Source organism: Homarus americanus, unplaced genomic scaffold, assembly GCF_018991925.1.
Source record: "Homarus americanus isolate GMGI-L3 unplaced genomic scaffold, GMGI_Hamer_2.0 scaffold14072, whole genome shotgun sequence".
Classification (NCBI taxonomy): domain Eukaryota; kingdom Metazoa; phylum Arthropoda; class Malacostraca; order Decapoda; family Nephropidae; genus Homarus; species Homarus americanus.
The window spans coordinates 102024-118563 of NW_024754528.1; positions in this window are offsets into that span (position 1 = coordinate 102024).

The window sequence follows — 16540 nt, forward strand, 5'->3', positions numbered from 1 at the left end:
CCAACTCTTGAAGACTCTTAACTCTCTTCAATAAGTCGTCGTTTACAACTTACTATTTTTTTGGGGTGACTATTTTACCAAACGTGGATAAGTAATAATCAAATAAAGTGCTGCTGGTGTCTCTCATTCCCAGGAGATCTTATGTAAATTTCCTCTCAACCGGAGATGTGACAAAAGCATCTACCTGGCTCAGAGATGTGCCGTTAAGGAAATTTCCCTTAATTGGAGGAAATTATCTACCCTGGCTTCTTGTAATGTCAGTTTAATTCTTTTAGATCATTGCCGTCTTCCTTGTTCTTCCATTGTCTCATCATCAACCTCATAATACAGTTTATCCTGCTGGTTGTGTAGTCATCATTATCATCATCATCATCATCATCATTATCTACCTGGTCTGTTCACCTTTCCTTAACTTTGCTGCCTCCAACAGATTGTAATTACCTTTAATCTCAGTCTTTTACGCCGATTATTTTTATTTTTATTCTTTTATCCCAATTCTCTATTTTGCTTTTATTTCTTACACCAATTCCTTTCTTTAGGGTTTTTGGGTTGGTGTAATCCCTCTCCTCCCCACTTTTTGTTTTCCTCCTCCCTTCTTCCTTATCTTCTTTCTTCTCCTCCCTCCTCCTTTTTCATCGACCATCAAGAATGTTCACTGTTCCTTTCTCTTACATATCGCGTCTTCATGACCTCACAGTCCAGGGTATAATGGGGTGTGGCGAACTATTGTGGTCCTGATTCAACTCTTCATTGAGGAAGCAATATGTGATTTATACCTGGTATGTGAGTCGTTGCCAGCAGTGTAAACCCAACCTCCAACCTAACCCAACCCAACCTAACCCAACTCCAACCTAACCTAACCTAACCTAACCCAAACAACTTGCCTAAAACCCAACATCTTACAAGGTATAAATCTACCGTTTCTCAACCTGTATTGATATGCATGAGGTGTCGTTCATTTCCGTCAGAGTCGTCAAGGTTACCGCGGGGCCCTACGACAACAAAACAAGGTGGATTCGATCTAGTGGACCTATAAACCTATTACAACATGGTCCTGATTCACAAAGGATCGCTCGTTACTTTATTTCCCGCAGTGACACAACGAACGGATCAACCTTATCAAATTAAGTCATAAAGATAACTGGAAACGGTGTCGGCAATAATGGGACTTTACCACACGAGGGTAAAATCTAACCAGTGATCTTTGAGAAACTGGAAACTGATTTTTACGTGTAGGATTCCTTTGTGCAATTAGCGACAATGAGGATACAATACCATAAAATACGCCATTTGATGCTTAATTAATCAACTTTGTTCAATTAGTAAGGTAATTAACCCACTGATGTGATATGTTCTTGCAGCTGAATAGGGCTCTTGACCTCGCTTTCACTATTGGTTGAGGAGTTCAGTACTACATGGAAGAATGGGATCACATGAAGATTAACCCCCCCCAGCTTTTCTGAGCCCAACTTACGAGTATAGGCCACACCACACCACACCACACCACACCACACACCAACCACACACCACACCACACCACACCACACCCACACCACCACACCACTTGCCACACCACACCACACCACACCACACCACCCAACACACACCCACCACCACACCACACCACACCACACCACACCACACCACACCACACCCACACACACCACACACACCCACCACACCACACACACCACACCACACCACACCACACCCTCCACACCACACCACACCACACCACAACACCACACCACTTGCCACACCTCACCACATTAACAATAGACTGAAGAAGAATGTGATCTTTTTTTTACCTGGTGTCAAATACTTTATCAGGGTTATCATATGTGACGTAGCCATTATAGGTACAGTATTCTAATTTACATACAACTCACACCACGGCTCAAGATGGGGTCCAAAATGTATTTATCTTCTTAAGAACATCCTATTTTCTGATAGTGATATTCTTTAATTTCTCTTCTTCATTTCCCCTAAATATCAGTTCCACATCTGGCATTTCCTTGTGAATTTCTTCTGTGAAAACTGATAAGAAGTAGCTGTTCAATGCTTTGCTTATTTCCTCACTGTCATCGATCACTTCCCCCCTCCCTCGCTTTAAAGGCCCAACTTTGTCCTTGACCTTTGTCCAATATACCTGGAAATATCCCTTGGGATTCACCTTGGATTCTCTTGCTATTTTGAATTCATAGTCCTCTTTGCTTTCCTTACATTTTCTTAACATTCCTAGATAGTTCATTATACCTATCCCTGAGCTGCTCCTCCCCTCCCTTTAATTTCTTATATATTCCTTTCTTTATTCCTATGTCATGTTTAAGTTATCTGGTCACCCACTATACAGCAAAAGGGCATCACTCGTGAACTCCAGTATGTAGTTTCTTCACCTCCCAGATCCTGTATGCTTGATTTATCTTTATAACTCTAACAATCTTTCTAGTTTTCTACAAAGTTGAATAATTAATCTAAATCATCATCCCAATTCTTGGTAATTAAAACTAAATGTAGCAGGACAGAAGCATCACGGCATGAAGAAAGATGGATGGTGTGTGCAGGAGGGCATATCGTTCTTCTCCTGCCTCTATCCTTCTCCTGCCTCTATCCTTCTCCTGCCTCTATCCTTCTCCTGCCTCTATCCTTCTCCTGCCTCATTCATTCCAGCAATTTCCGCCAAAAATAAAGGTCAGATTCGTTAAAACACACCAAATTACACTGAAAACTATTGTCAACCCTTAATACCATAATTTGTAATAGCTTGAAGTCTGCTATGATAGTCGAGATAAGTTTATGTCTCTAGAAACAGGACATCCTCACCTTCCCGGCAGACAGCGCAGGATGGAGATAAGCATTGTCCAGGTTTCAATGGAAGATGAGAGGAGGATTATAATTTTTGTGTGTAGTTATTTTACTTACCTGTATAATTATTTCTGCCTCCTGTGTTAGTATTAGCTGTAATCTGGGTAATGTTATTGTGGTGGTATAGTCCTTCATCCCTACTCCCCTCGTACTCTCCCCTCTACTCCCTCCACAATGCCTCGTTCCAGACTGTCAGAGACGCGGTTGTTGCATAGTCCTTGTGTGCAGTGAGATGTGGGGATACCTCTAACCTAACCTAACCTAACCTAACCTAACCTAACCTAACCTAACCTAACCTAACCTAACCTAACCTAACCTAACCTAACCTAATCTAACCTAACCTAATCTAACCTAACTAACTAGATACGTTCACTTAGCACCAGTTGGAGACAAAATTATCTGAGACTTACTAACACCAACAAACAAAAACACCAAAAAACACCAACAGATACTCACCAGTTAGAGACAAATTAACTTACTCACAACTAGATACGTTGAACAAATTACAAGCATAACTAGAACGTCAGTTAGAACAAACACTGAGACTCTACCTTAACTAGATACGTTCACCAGTTAGAGACAAAATTAACACTTAGACTCTACCTTAACTAGATACGTTCACCAGTTAGGAGACAAAATTAACACTTAGACTCTACCTTAACTAGATACGTTCACCAGTTAGGAGACAAAATTAACACTTAGACTCTACCTAACTAGATACCACCAGTTAGGACAAAATTAACACTTAGACTCTACTTAACTAGATACGTCTACCAGTTAGAGACAAAATTAACACTTAGACTCTACCTTAACTAGATACGTTCACCAGTTAGAGACAAAATTAACACTTAGACTCTACCTTAACTAGATACGTTCACCAGTTAGGAGACAAAATTAACACTTAGACTCTACCTTAACTAGATACGTTCACCAGTTAAGAGATGAACATTCAGAATCTTGGTGACTCAGGAACAGTGACTCATTTGCTTGACGGAGATGTAGTCACCAATAAACGCTGCTCGATAATAAGGCATCACTGAAAACGCTGCCTACTATAATTAGCTGTACCTAAGGTGGTGTGTGTGTCTGTGTGTTTGTATTCCACCACCACCATCAACAACAACAACAACAACCATCACCCAACAACCATCACCACCACCAACAACAACCATCACACCACCAACAACAACCATCACCACCACCAACAACAACCACCACCACCAACAACAACCATCACCACCAACAACAACCATCATCGCTACCAACAACAACAACCATCACCACCACCAACAACAACCACCACCACCAACAACAACCATCATCCTACCAACAACAACAACCATCACCACCACCAACAACAACCATCACCACCACCAACAACAACCACCACCACCAACAACAACCATCACCACACCAACAACAACCACCACCACAACAACCATCACCACCAACAACAACACCACCACCAACAACAACCACCACCACCAACAACAACCACCACCACCACAACAACAACCATCACCACCACCAACAACAACAACATCACCAAACCAACAACAACCACCACCACCACCACCAACAACAACCACCACCACCAACAACAACCATCATCGCACCAACAACAACAACCATCACACCACCAACAACAACCATCACCACCACCAACAACAACCACCACCACCAACAACAACCATCACCACCAACAACAACCATCATCCTACCAACAACAACAACCATCACCACCACCAACAACAACCACCACCACCAACAACAACCATCATCCACAACAACAACAACCATCACCACCACCAACAACCAACCACCACCAACAACAACCACCACCACCAACAACAACCATCACCACCACCAACAACAACCACCACCACCAACAACAACCATCACCACCACCAACAACAACCACCACCACCAACAACAACCATCACCACCACCAACAACAACCACCACCACCAACAACAACCATCACCACCACCAACAACAACAATCATCCCGAAACCAACAACAACCACCACCACCACCAACCACACCACACAAACCATACGCCCACAACAACCATCACCACCACCAACAACCACCACCACCAACAACAACTCACCGCCAACAACAACCATCACCACCACCAACAACAACCATCACACCACCAACAACAACCATCACCACCACCAGCAACAACCACCACCACCAACAACAACCATCACCGCACCAACAACAACCATCACACCACCAACAACAACCATCACCACCGCAACAGCAACCACCACCACCAACAACAACCATCACCACCAACAACAACCATCATCGCTACCAACAACAACAACCATCACCACCAACAACAACCACCACCACCAACAACAACCATCATCGCTACCAACAACAACAACCATCACCACCACCAACAACAACCATCCACCACAACAACAACCACCACCAACAACAGCCATCACCACACCAACAGCAACCACCACCAACAACAGCCATCACCACCAGCAACAACCACCACCCCCAACAACAACCATCACCACCCAAACAACAACCACCACCAGCAACAACCATCACCACCACCAGCAACAACAATATCACCGAAACCAACAACAACCACCACCACCACCACCAACAACAACCACCACCACCACAACAACCATCATCGCTACCAACAACAACAACCATCACCACCACCAACAACCACCACCACCAACAACAACCATCACCACCACCAACAACAACAACCATCACCACCACCAACAACAACCACCACCACCAACAACAACCATCATCGCTACACCAACAACCATCACACCACCAACAACAACCATCCCACCACAACAACACCATCACCACCACCAACAACAACCATCACCACCATCAGGTTGACAGAACCGTCACTAGGGGTCCAGGGTGACCAGGCAAAGTAGGGTGACACAGAACCGTCACTAGGGGTCCAGAGTGACACAGAACCGTCACTAGGGTCCAGAGTGACACAGAACCGTCACTAGGGGTCCAGAGTGACACAGAACCGTCACTAGGGGTCCAGGGTGACACAGAACCGTCACTAGGGTCCAGGGCACAGACACCAGGGGTCCGGTGACACAGAACCGTCACTAGGGGTCCAGGGTGACACAGAACCGTCACTAGGGGTCCAGGGTGACACAGAACCGTCACCAGGGGTCCAGGGTGACACAGAACCGTCACCAGGGGTCCAGGGTGACACAGAACCGTCACCAGGGGTCTGTAAGAATGTTTGGTGAGGGAACACACTTCGTCTTGACTGTGTATAAGGTGTAACAAGTACTGTGAAGGTGACACTATAAAGGTTCAATATATATACGTGAACAGTCACGAAGAAAAATCCTGTCGCACCCTTCTTGTGATCCCCCAGACAAGAAACCCGCGCTCGTGAACCCGGAGCAGCGGTGGAGTGAATAATGCATCAGTTTCTCCGTCTTAAGGTTCATGAGTCTGAATCCAGGCGACAGGGTTTTTTTTTTTTTGGCGAACTGTACATAGATAAAGCCGAGAAAACATGATTACATGGCTTATGTCTCTGGGTTTAGTGTTTAGATTATGACGAGGTTAACAAGTGATTCACACAACACTCGTTAAAGAATACAATGGTGAACCAAACACATTGTTAGGTCCCAGGTCGTGGTTGCGTGTGGAGGTGTGTGTTTTTAGTAACCTGAGTGAGGAGCAAATCTCTCTCTTATGTTTTCTCACACCGTCTTGCTGAAGTAGGCATCAATACTGCTCTCTCTCTCTCTCTCTCTCTCTCTCTCTCTCTCTCTCTCTCTCTCTCTTTCTCTCTCTCTCTCTCTCTCTCTCTCTCTCTCTCTCTCTCTCTCTCTCTCTCTCTCTCTCTCTCTCTCTCACCAGTGTCGGTGTAGACAATTCTAAAAAATATTGGATCATTCATCACTTCTATCGACTAACGTGAGGAGCAGTGTTAGGTGGGTGTGTGTGTGTGTGTGTGTGTGTGTGTGTGTGTGTGTGTGTGTGTGTGGGGTGGAGATGGGTTTTCTCCCCCCCCCTCCCCGTCACCAAAACATCTGATACACGCCCAGGGGCCCTGTCAGCAGATATACCGACCGCTAAAAACAACAGACTCCGTATCTTCTCTACGTCGGGCAAGAACCTGTTGTCATAAGTCAGATGAAACAAGAAATGAGGCTTCAATGGCGATGGAGTGTGTGTGTGTGTGTGTGTGTGTGTGTGTGTGTGCGTGCGTGACGGGTAGCTCACCTGACCATGTGCACTGGCGGGATATACAGTAGATCAATGACTATATTTAATCACATGGCGTCCACCAAAATTGTGACCAAGTCCTGGTTGATGATCTGACTCTCTGCCTCATTTACACACAATTGCAGGGTCTCATTGTTTCTCTTCTAGCACAACCTCCCACACACACACACACACACACACACACACACACATTGAAAGAGACATACATACATACCTGTACATATAGAGAGAGCCAACATGATACTCGGCTACCTTAACTTAGGGTTCCTTTGAGTTACTGCAGGTTAGGTTAGGTTAAGTTTCCTGGTAAAAATGCGACCCTTTAATATTTTCGTCCGACACAACAACATTTCTGGGTTAAAGAGAAAAACTTGTGTTCGTGGACCTGGAGGCGTTTAGTTTCTTGGTGGGTGATACCACGGCTGCTGACGGATGGCGATTACTGCCCATCTGAGGGTGTGTGTGGTGCAGCAATGGCTCTCTCTCTCTCTCTCTCTCTCTCTCTCTCTCTCTCTCTCTCTCTCTCTCTCTCTCTCTCTCTCTCTCTCTCTCTCTCTCTATTACTTGTATGTATGTATGTATGTATGTATGTATGTATGCATGTATGTATGTATGTATTAAAAGCTCTATTAACCAGCTCAACATTATTTATATCCACCAATATGATTATTCAACCTTATTACTTATTACTTAGTGCAGTAATGGCTTTTATAATGTGTATATGTGAGTGATGATGAGTACCAAGTGGCTAAACTCTCTCCAAAAACTATCTATACGGTTTAGTGTTGAAGCAATATGACACAACGGACGTGGGAGTCTGACAACACTACCGAGACAACAGGAGTCAGAGTGTTCATTGTGGAACTCATCGATCACCCCGAGTACTGATAGTTTTTGGAGTGAGTTACCTATGACTTATACATCTACCTCTTGACTAATGAGTCCTTTACCTGTACTGTATACCTGGGTTAATTAGCACCTTCCACTTCCCCTTCATGCCAGGTAACAATTACTTTACTATATATATTTAATTATGTTACGTTAATTATGGATAATCATATTAAACCTTAAAACACAATTAATATATTTTTTTTACCAGTGAGGGACAGTTGTTGTTGTTGTGAATTAATGGACTTTAGTTAATACGTGTGTGGTAAAAAAAAAACTTGCTCTGGTACATGGTTGGGTTAGGTTAGGTTGGGTTAGGTTTGGTTGGGTTAGGTTAGGTTGGGTTAGGTTAGGTTGGGTTAGGTTTGGTTGGGTTAGGTTAGGTTGGGTTAGGTTAGGTTAGGTTGGGTTAGGTTAGGTTCTTATTGATGCTATTTATGCAAGGTTTGTATTATGAGCATCACTAGTTATTTTTATTTAGTTTAATTATATATAAAAAAACCAATAATAATAATAATAATAATAATCTTCTAAAACACACACACACACACACACACACACACACACACACACACACACACACACACACACACACACACACACGTACACCATGTTCCGTTCTGGGTAAAATAAGAGTTTTAAATAACCTACTTGATGTCGTCAGGAGGGAAAATATCAAGTCGTGTCTGGCTCATCTTTTTTACTTCATTTCTTTACGTTTTTGGTATTTTGTTTTTGTTTACTTCGGCTTTTTTTGTATTTTTTAGTTGACTTCTTTTTGTATTATTATTATTTTTTGTCCTTATAATTATTGTTACTTATTTTCATTTATATTTTGTTGTTGTTCATTATCATTCATTTTCTTGTGTTCTTTCATCTTCTTCATTCTTTCCTGTTATCTTCATGTGTTATCTAACCGAACCCTAAATAAAGTAAATTAATATAAAGTAACCTTGAGGTGCGTTGGCTGAGTAGACACAACACTCGCTTCCCATCCTAAGGGTCACTGGTTCGATACCGCGTGGTCTATTTCCACTCCACTCGGTTATGCATTGGGAGCTAACTTTACACTTGAGGGAGGTGATGGTGGTGTAGTACAGTGTCGGCTACACTTTAACCTCGCGTACTTGTGTGTCGTAAGTATTATGAAGATTAAAACGACAAATCCACAATATAAACAAGTGGAAAGTTTTAATTCTGCGGCAGTCGTCTCGCTCCTGTCAACTCTGCCGACGGGTTGTGAGAGGCGTGGCGTCACACTTCTAAAAGCTTTCAGCTAAATTTCGCAAAAGTGGTTGAATGTTTCATAATTTTCTGGCACGACAACACGTTATCATCACCAGACTGGGAATTTGTTTGGCTCTGTAGTTCTTCTTTAACCCAAACCAAGACAACCAAAGCCAACCTAATGTAACACAAGCCAAGGCAAGTCAACCCATGCCAACCTAATGTGACCCAAGCCAAGCCAAGTCAAGCCAAGCCAAGCCAACCTAATGTGACCTAACCCAACCCAAGCCAAGCCAAGCCAACCTAATGTAACCCAAGCCAAGCCAAGCCAACCTAATGTAACCCAACCTTACTTAATCTAACTTAAGCTAACCTAGTCTAAGTTAAACCTTAACTTAACCTAACCCACATTTACTTAACCTAACCTAACCCACATTTACTTAACCTAACCTAACCACATCTCACGACCATTTCTACGTTCCTCCAAGAAATCTTATATATTAAAAAAAAAAACCCAATTATTGTAGTGTCAGTTTTTGAATCTTCCTACCACAAAAAAAAGCGAATTTGAGGAGAAAATGGAATACAAGTTTTCTCTCGTGAATGGTGGAGCAAAATAAGACGTAGATTCTTGTGAAGGTTGACGAGTGGAAGAGGAGAGAAGAGAGAGAGAGAGAGAGAGAGAGAGAGAGAGAGAGTTTCTTCACTGAGGAGGTAAACAGATCTTTTGAAATACACAGTACCGTAGCCTGAGTGAAACTGCCATGGTGTGTCAGTCTTGTTAGGGATGTAAACAGTCTAGGAGGATGTGTTAGCTGTTGTGGGCTGTTGGGGGCTGTTAGGGATGTATTGTGGGCTGTTGGGGATGTGTGGTGTGTTTGGGCTATTGGGGATGTGTAAAAAAAATCCATAAAATAAAAAAGTCATTAATTTTCTACTCCCATCCCAACCCTCACCTCTCACCTCTCATCTCACCTCTCACCTCATCTCTCACCCTCCTCCCTCACCCCTCTCACCCTCACCCTCCCCACCTCTCACCCCTCACCCCTCACCCTCTCACCCTTCACCCCTCACCCCTCACCTCTCACCCCTCACCTCTCCTCTCACCACCTCTCACCCCTCACCCCTCACCTCTCCACCCCTCACCCCTCACCTCCTCATCTCTCACCTACTCCTTCCTCCCCCCACCAACACTTTCCCCAATTCCTTTACCTCTCCTCCCTCTCCCTCCCTCTCCCTCCACCCTCCCCCCTCTCTCCTCTTCCCCTCCCACCCCTCTCCCCCTCTCCCCTCTCACCCAGGTCTCGACCACAAGACAGCGTCGCAGAAAAAGGAAAATCGAAACGGTAGCATAATATTCCGTTAACTGTTGGGCAGAAATGAAGACCTGGCCTGTTAGTATGTAAAGTTGTATCCTGTACACAAGGCCCTAGTGGTGCTGAGTGGGAGGTGCTGAGTGAGGTGGTGTGGGAGGTGCTGAGTGGGAGGTGCTGAGTGTGGTGGTGTGTGGGAGGTGCTGAGTGGAGGTGCTGAGTGGGAGGTGGGTGTGGGAGGTGGTGTGTGGGAGGTGCTGAGGTGCTGAGTGGGAGGTGCTGAGTGGAGGTGCAGGTGAGGTGGTGTGTGGGGAGGGTGTGGTGGGTGCTGAGTGGAGGTGGTGTGGGAGCTGTGTGGGAGGTGCTGGTGGGAGGTGCTGAGTGGGAGGTGCTGAGTGTGGGGTGCTGTGTGGGAGGTGGTGTGTGTGGGAGGTGTGTGTGTGAGGTGGTGTGGGAGGTGGTGTGTGGGAGGTGCTGAGTGGGAGGTTGTAGGATACTGGTGGGGGTGATGTAAGATACTGAGTGGGTTGGGCGTTAATGGTGAATATGAAACACTGTGGATGATTTTTTCAGCGAGATGAAAGAGTGACCACCGTCAGCAACACTCGCCTGCTCTTTACCTCAAGTCATTCCTAACCTAACGTGACCTGACCTGACCTGACCTAACCTGACCTAACCTAACCTAACGTGACCTGACCTGGCCTAACCTAACCTAACGTGACCTGACCTGACCTAACCTGACCTAACCTAACCTAACGTGACCTGACCTGACCTAACCTAACCTAACCTGACCTAACCTAACCTAACGTAACCTAAAACTATTATATCTATGGGCCGTGAATTATTGCCCCTTTTAATTAACTAGTCTAACATATCCTTAAAACCCTAAGTTACTTTTTTCCTAATTGATTCGTTTTAAATAATCTCAACTTCTTTCCCTTAATTGACTTTTTTTTTGTGAATAGATCGTTCTTCAATAATTTCATTAGTCTTCGTTCAGGTAAAGGTTTCCTATATGTTCCAAAAGCTCTAGAATGTTTGGCCTCAGCAGAATGTTTGTCCTCAGCAGAATGTTTGGCCTCAACAGAATGTTTGGTCTCAGCAGAATGTTTGGCCTCAGCAGAATGTTTGGTCTCAGCAGAATGTTTGGCCTCAGCAGAATGTTTGGCCTCAGCAGAATGTTTGGCCTCAGCAGAATGTTTGGCCTCAGCAGAATGTTTGGCCTCAGTAGAATGTTTGGTCTCAGCGTCTTATTAAGCTGTAAGAATGATGTTAATGTTACGTTCGTGGGGTAAAATGGTTTTGTGTTTACCATGTTGTTGTTTGCCTTCTCGGATGTTGTATTAAGACCAGTTAGTTTGATCATCTGTATAAACATTCGTGGTCTCTGTTTACTATACAGGGATAGGTAAGGTGTGTCTGGACCGTGTGTTAGTATGTAATAATAATAATAATAATTAACGGTTTATTGAAAAAGTTCTGCAGCTTGAAGGCTGAAAATATACATTGGACATAAATGATTTATTACATATATTGGTGGTTTAACAAAAGCCTTCATTAGAGAAAGGTAAAGGAACATACAGTGAACATACAGATTAATGTTTACAGTGGAGGTCACGTAGATCATGTGTGCTGAGGTGTTGAACAGCAGACACGTGGTGTAGTAACTCCCTCACAGATGGTGTTATGAGGGACCTGACGTGGTGTAGTAACTCCCTCACAGATGGTGTTATGAGGGGCCTCACGTGGTGTAGTAACTCCCTCACAGATGGTGTTATGAGGGGCCTCACGTGGTGTAGTAACTCCCTCACAGATGGTGTTATGAAGGACCTCACGTGGTGTAGTAACTCCCTCACAGATGGTGTTATGAGGGGCCTGACCTGGTGTAGTAACTCCCTCACAGATGGTGTTATGAGGGACCTGACGTGGTGTGTGTGTAAAGAGATTTCAGTGAATTGTGTTTAAATATGTCTCTCCCCTTCAGGTGTGCCTCCCCTTCAGGTGTGTCTCCCCTTCAGGTGTGTCTCTCCCCGTCAGGTGTGTCTCTCCCCGTCAGGTGTGTCTCTCCCAGTCAGGTGTGTCTCCTCCCGGCAGGTGTGTTCCCCCTTCAGGTGTGTCTCCCCCGTCAGGTGTGTCTCCCTGTCAGGTGTCTCCCCCGTCAGGTGCCCTCCCCTTCAGGTGTGTCTCTCTCAGTCAGGTGTGTCTCCCTGTCAGGTGTGTCTCTCCCCGGCAGGTGTCTCCTCAGGTGTGTCTCTCCCCGTCAGGTGTGTCTCCCCGTCAGGTGTCTCTCCCCTTCAGGTGTGCTCCTCTCAGTCAGGTGTGTCTCTCCCCAGTCAGGTGTGTCTCTCCCCGGCAGGTGTGTCTCCCCTTCAGGTGTGCCCTCCCCGTCAGGTGTCTCTCCCCGGCAGGTGTGTCTCCCCGTCAGGTGTCTCTTCCCTTCAGGTGTGTCTCTCTCAGTCAGGTGTGTCTCTCGTCAGGTGCTCCTCCCCGGCAGGTGTGTCTCCCCGTCAGGTGTGTCTCTCCCGTCAGGTGTGTCTCTCCCCGTCAGGTGTGTCTCTCCCCGTCAGGTGTGTCTCTCCCCGTCAGGTGTGTCTCTCCCGTCAGGTGTGCTCTCCCAGTCAGGTGTGTCTCTCCCCGGCAGGTGTGTCTCTCCCGTCAGGTGTGTCTCTCCCGTCAGGTGTGTCTCTCCCCTTCAGGTGCGTCTCTCCCTCCAGTGTGTCTCCCCGTCAGGTGTGTCTCTCCCGTCAGGTGTGTCTCCGTCAGGTGTGTGTCTCCCGTCAGGTGTGTCTCTCCCCGTCAGGTGTGTCTCTCCCCGTCAGGTGTGTCTCTCCCAGTCAGGTGTGTCTCTCCCCGTCAGGTGTGTCTCTCCCGTCAGGTGTGTCTCTCCCCGTCAGGTGTGTTTCTCCCGTCAGGTGTGTCTCTCCCGTCAGGTGTGTCTCTCCCCGTCAGGTGTGTCTCCCGTCAGGTGTGTCTCTCCCGTCAGGTGTGTCTCTCCCCCGTCAGGTGTGTCTCTCCCGTCAGGTGTGTCTCTCCCCGTCAGGTGTGTCTCTCTCAGTCAGGTGTGTCTCTCTCCCCGGCAGGTGTGTCTCTCCCAGGTGTGTCCCGGCAGGTGTGTCTCTCCCGTCAGGTGTGTCTCCCAGTCAGGTGTGTCTCCCCGTCAGGTGTGTCTCCCCGTCAGGTGTGTTCCCCAGTCAGGTGTGTCTCCCGTCAGGGTGTGTCTCCCCGTCAGGTGTGTCTCTCCCCGTCAGGTGTGTCTCTCCCGTCAGGTGTGTCTCTCCCGTCAGGGTGTGTCTCTCCCCGGCAGGTGTGTCTCTCCCGTCAGGTGTGTCTCTCCCCGTCAGGTGTGTCTCCCCGTCAGGTGTGTCTCTCCCGTCAGGTGTGTCTCTCCCAGTCAGGTGTGCCTCCCCGTAGGTGTGTCTCTCCCGTCAGGTGTGTGTCTCTCCCCGTCAGGTGTGTCTCTCCCAGTCAGGTGTGTCTCTCCCGTCAGGTGTGTCTCTCCCGTCAGGTGTGTCTCTCCCGTCAGGTGTCTCTCCCCGTCAGTGTGCTCCTCCCAGAGGTGTGTCTCTCCCCGTCAGGTGTGTTCTCTCCCAGTCAGGTGTGTCTCTCCCGTGGTGTGTCTCCCGTCAGGTGTGTGTCTCTCCCGTCAGGTGTGTCTCTCCCGTCAGGTGTGTCTCTCCCCGTCAGGTGTGTCTCTCCCGTCAGGTGTGTCTCTCCCCGTCAGGGTGTGTCTCTCCCCGTCAGGTGTGTCTCCCCCATCCCAGTGTGTCTCCCCGTCAGGTGTGTCTCTCCCCGTCAGGTGTGTCTCCCGTCCCCGTCAGGTATGTCTCCCTGTCAGGTGTGTCTCTCCCGTCAGGTGTCTCTCCCGTCAGGTGTGTCTCCCCGTCAGGTGTCTCTCCCAGTCAGGTGTGTCTCCCGTCAGGTGTGTCTCTCCCCGTCAGGTGTGTCTCTCCCCGTCAGGTGTCTCTCCCGTCAGGTGTGTCTCTCCCGTCAGGTGTGTCTCTCCCGTCAGGTGTGTCTCTCCCCCGGCAGGTGTGCTCTCCCCGTCAGGTGTGTCTCTCCCGTCAGGTGTGTCTCTCCCCGGCAGGTAACACACAGGTACCAACACTCTACCGCACCTGAGCTGAGAGATCTTTAACATAATTGACTTTTAATGCTGTGATGAAACGAAGGTTAATACAGATCAGTAACCTCCTCCCCATGATACTCCTCCTCCACCCATGATACTCCTCCTCCACCCATGATACTCCTCCTCCACCCATGATACTCCACCTCCACCCATGATACTCCTCCTCCACCCATGATACTCCTCCTCCACCCATGATCTCCTCCTCCACCCATGATACTCCTCCTCCACCCATGATCTCCTCCTCCACCCTTGTCTCCCCTACTCCTCCTCCACCCATGATACTCCTCCTCACCCATGATCTCCCTCACCCATGATATACTCCTCCCACCCATGATACTCCCCATACTCCTCCTCCACCCATGATACTCCTCCTCCACCCATGATACTCCTCCTCCACCCATGATACTCCTCCTCCACCCATGATACTCCTCCTCTGATACTCTCCTCCACCACCCAGATACTCCTCCTCCACCCATGATACTCCTCCTCACCCATGATACTCCTCCCCCATGATACTCCTCCCGATCCTCCTCCACAACCTCCCACCCATGATACTCCCCTCCACCCCTTATACTCCTCCTCCACCCAGTACTCCTCCTCCACCCATGATACTCCTCCTCCACCCGCGTGCTCCTCCTCCACCCTCTCTCCTCCCATGATACTCCTCCTCCACACTGATACTCTCCTCCACCCATGATACTCACCATGATCTCCTCCTCCACCCATGATACTCCTCCTCCACCCATGATACTCCTCCCACCTGCATACTCTCCTCCACATGATACTCCTCCTCCACCCATGATACTCCTCCTCCACCCATGATACTCCTCCTCCACCCATGATTTCCTCCACCCACTCACTCTCCACCCATGATACTCCTCCTCCACCATGATACTCCTCCACCCCATGATACTCCTCCTCCCCATGATACTCCTCCTCCCCCATGATACTCCCCTCCCAATACTCCTCCTCCTGATACTCCTCCTCCACCATGATACTCCACCCATGATACTCCTCCTCCACCATGATACTCCTCCTCCACCCATGAACTCCCACCCCCCAATTCTCCCTCCACCCATGATACTCCCCTCCACCCATGATACTCCCCTCCACCCATGATACTCCCCTCCACCCATGATACTCCTCCTCCACCCATGATACTCCCTCCAATCCCCTCCACCCATGTCAAGATTGGAGGAAGATTCCTACAAGTGATTATTTGCATATACGAGAAGTTATTAATGAGACTGAGATAGTCTCAACTAGGAAGATCGCGGAGATACTCAAGGCCGAGATTGCATCAGCGTGAGAAACATGAGCTTAGCCCTGGTGGTTGGCCTTCCCCTAACTTACTGTCTATTGCCGGAGAACGACCTTAAGGAGGTGGGTAGTATTTATGGTGTGGTGAGGAAGATTTATGGTATGGTGAGGAAGATTTATGGTATGGTGAGGAAGATTTTGGTGTGGTGAGAAATTTGGGAAGATTATGGATGGTGAGAAGATTTTTGGTGTGGTGAGAAGATTATGGTGTGGTGAGGAAGATTATGGTATGTGGGAAGATTTATGGTGTGGTGAGAATTTATGGTATGGTGAGGAAGATTTATGGTGTGGTGAGATTATGGTATATGAGGAAAATTTTTGGTAAGGAGGAAGATTTATAATTGTGGTGAGAAGTGTATAGATCTGTCTATAGTGTCATATGTGGGTAGTTAGTATTGTGTCAGACCTATAAAGTGTCAGATGTGGTCAGTGTTGTGTCAGATCTATAAACAAGTGTCAGGTATGGGTCAAGTGTTGTGTCAGATCTATAAACAAGTGTAGATATGGTCAGTTAGTGTCAGACCTATAAACAGTGTCAGGTGGT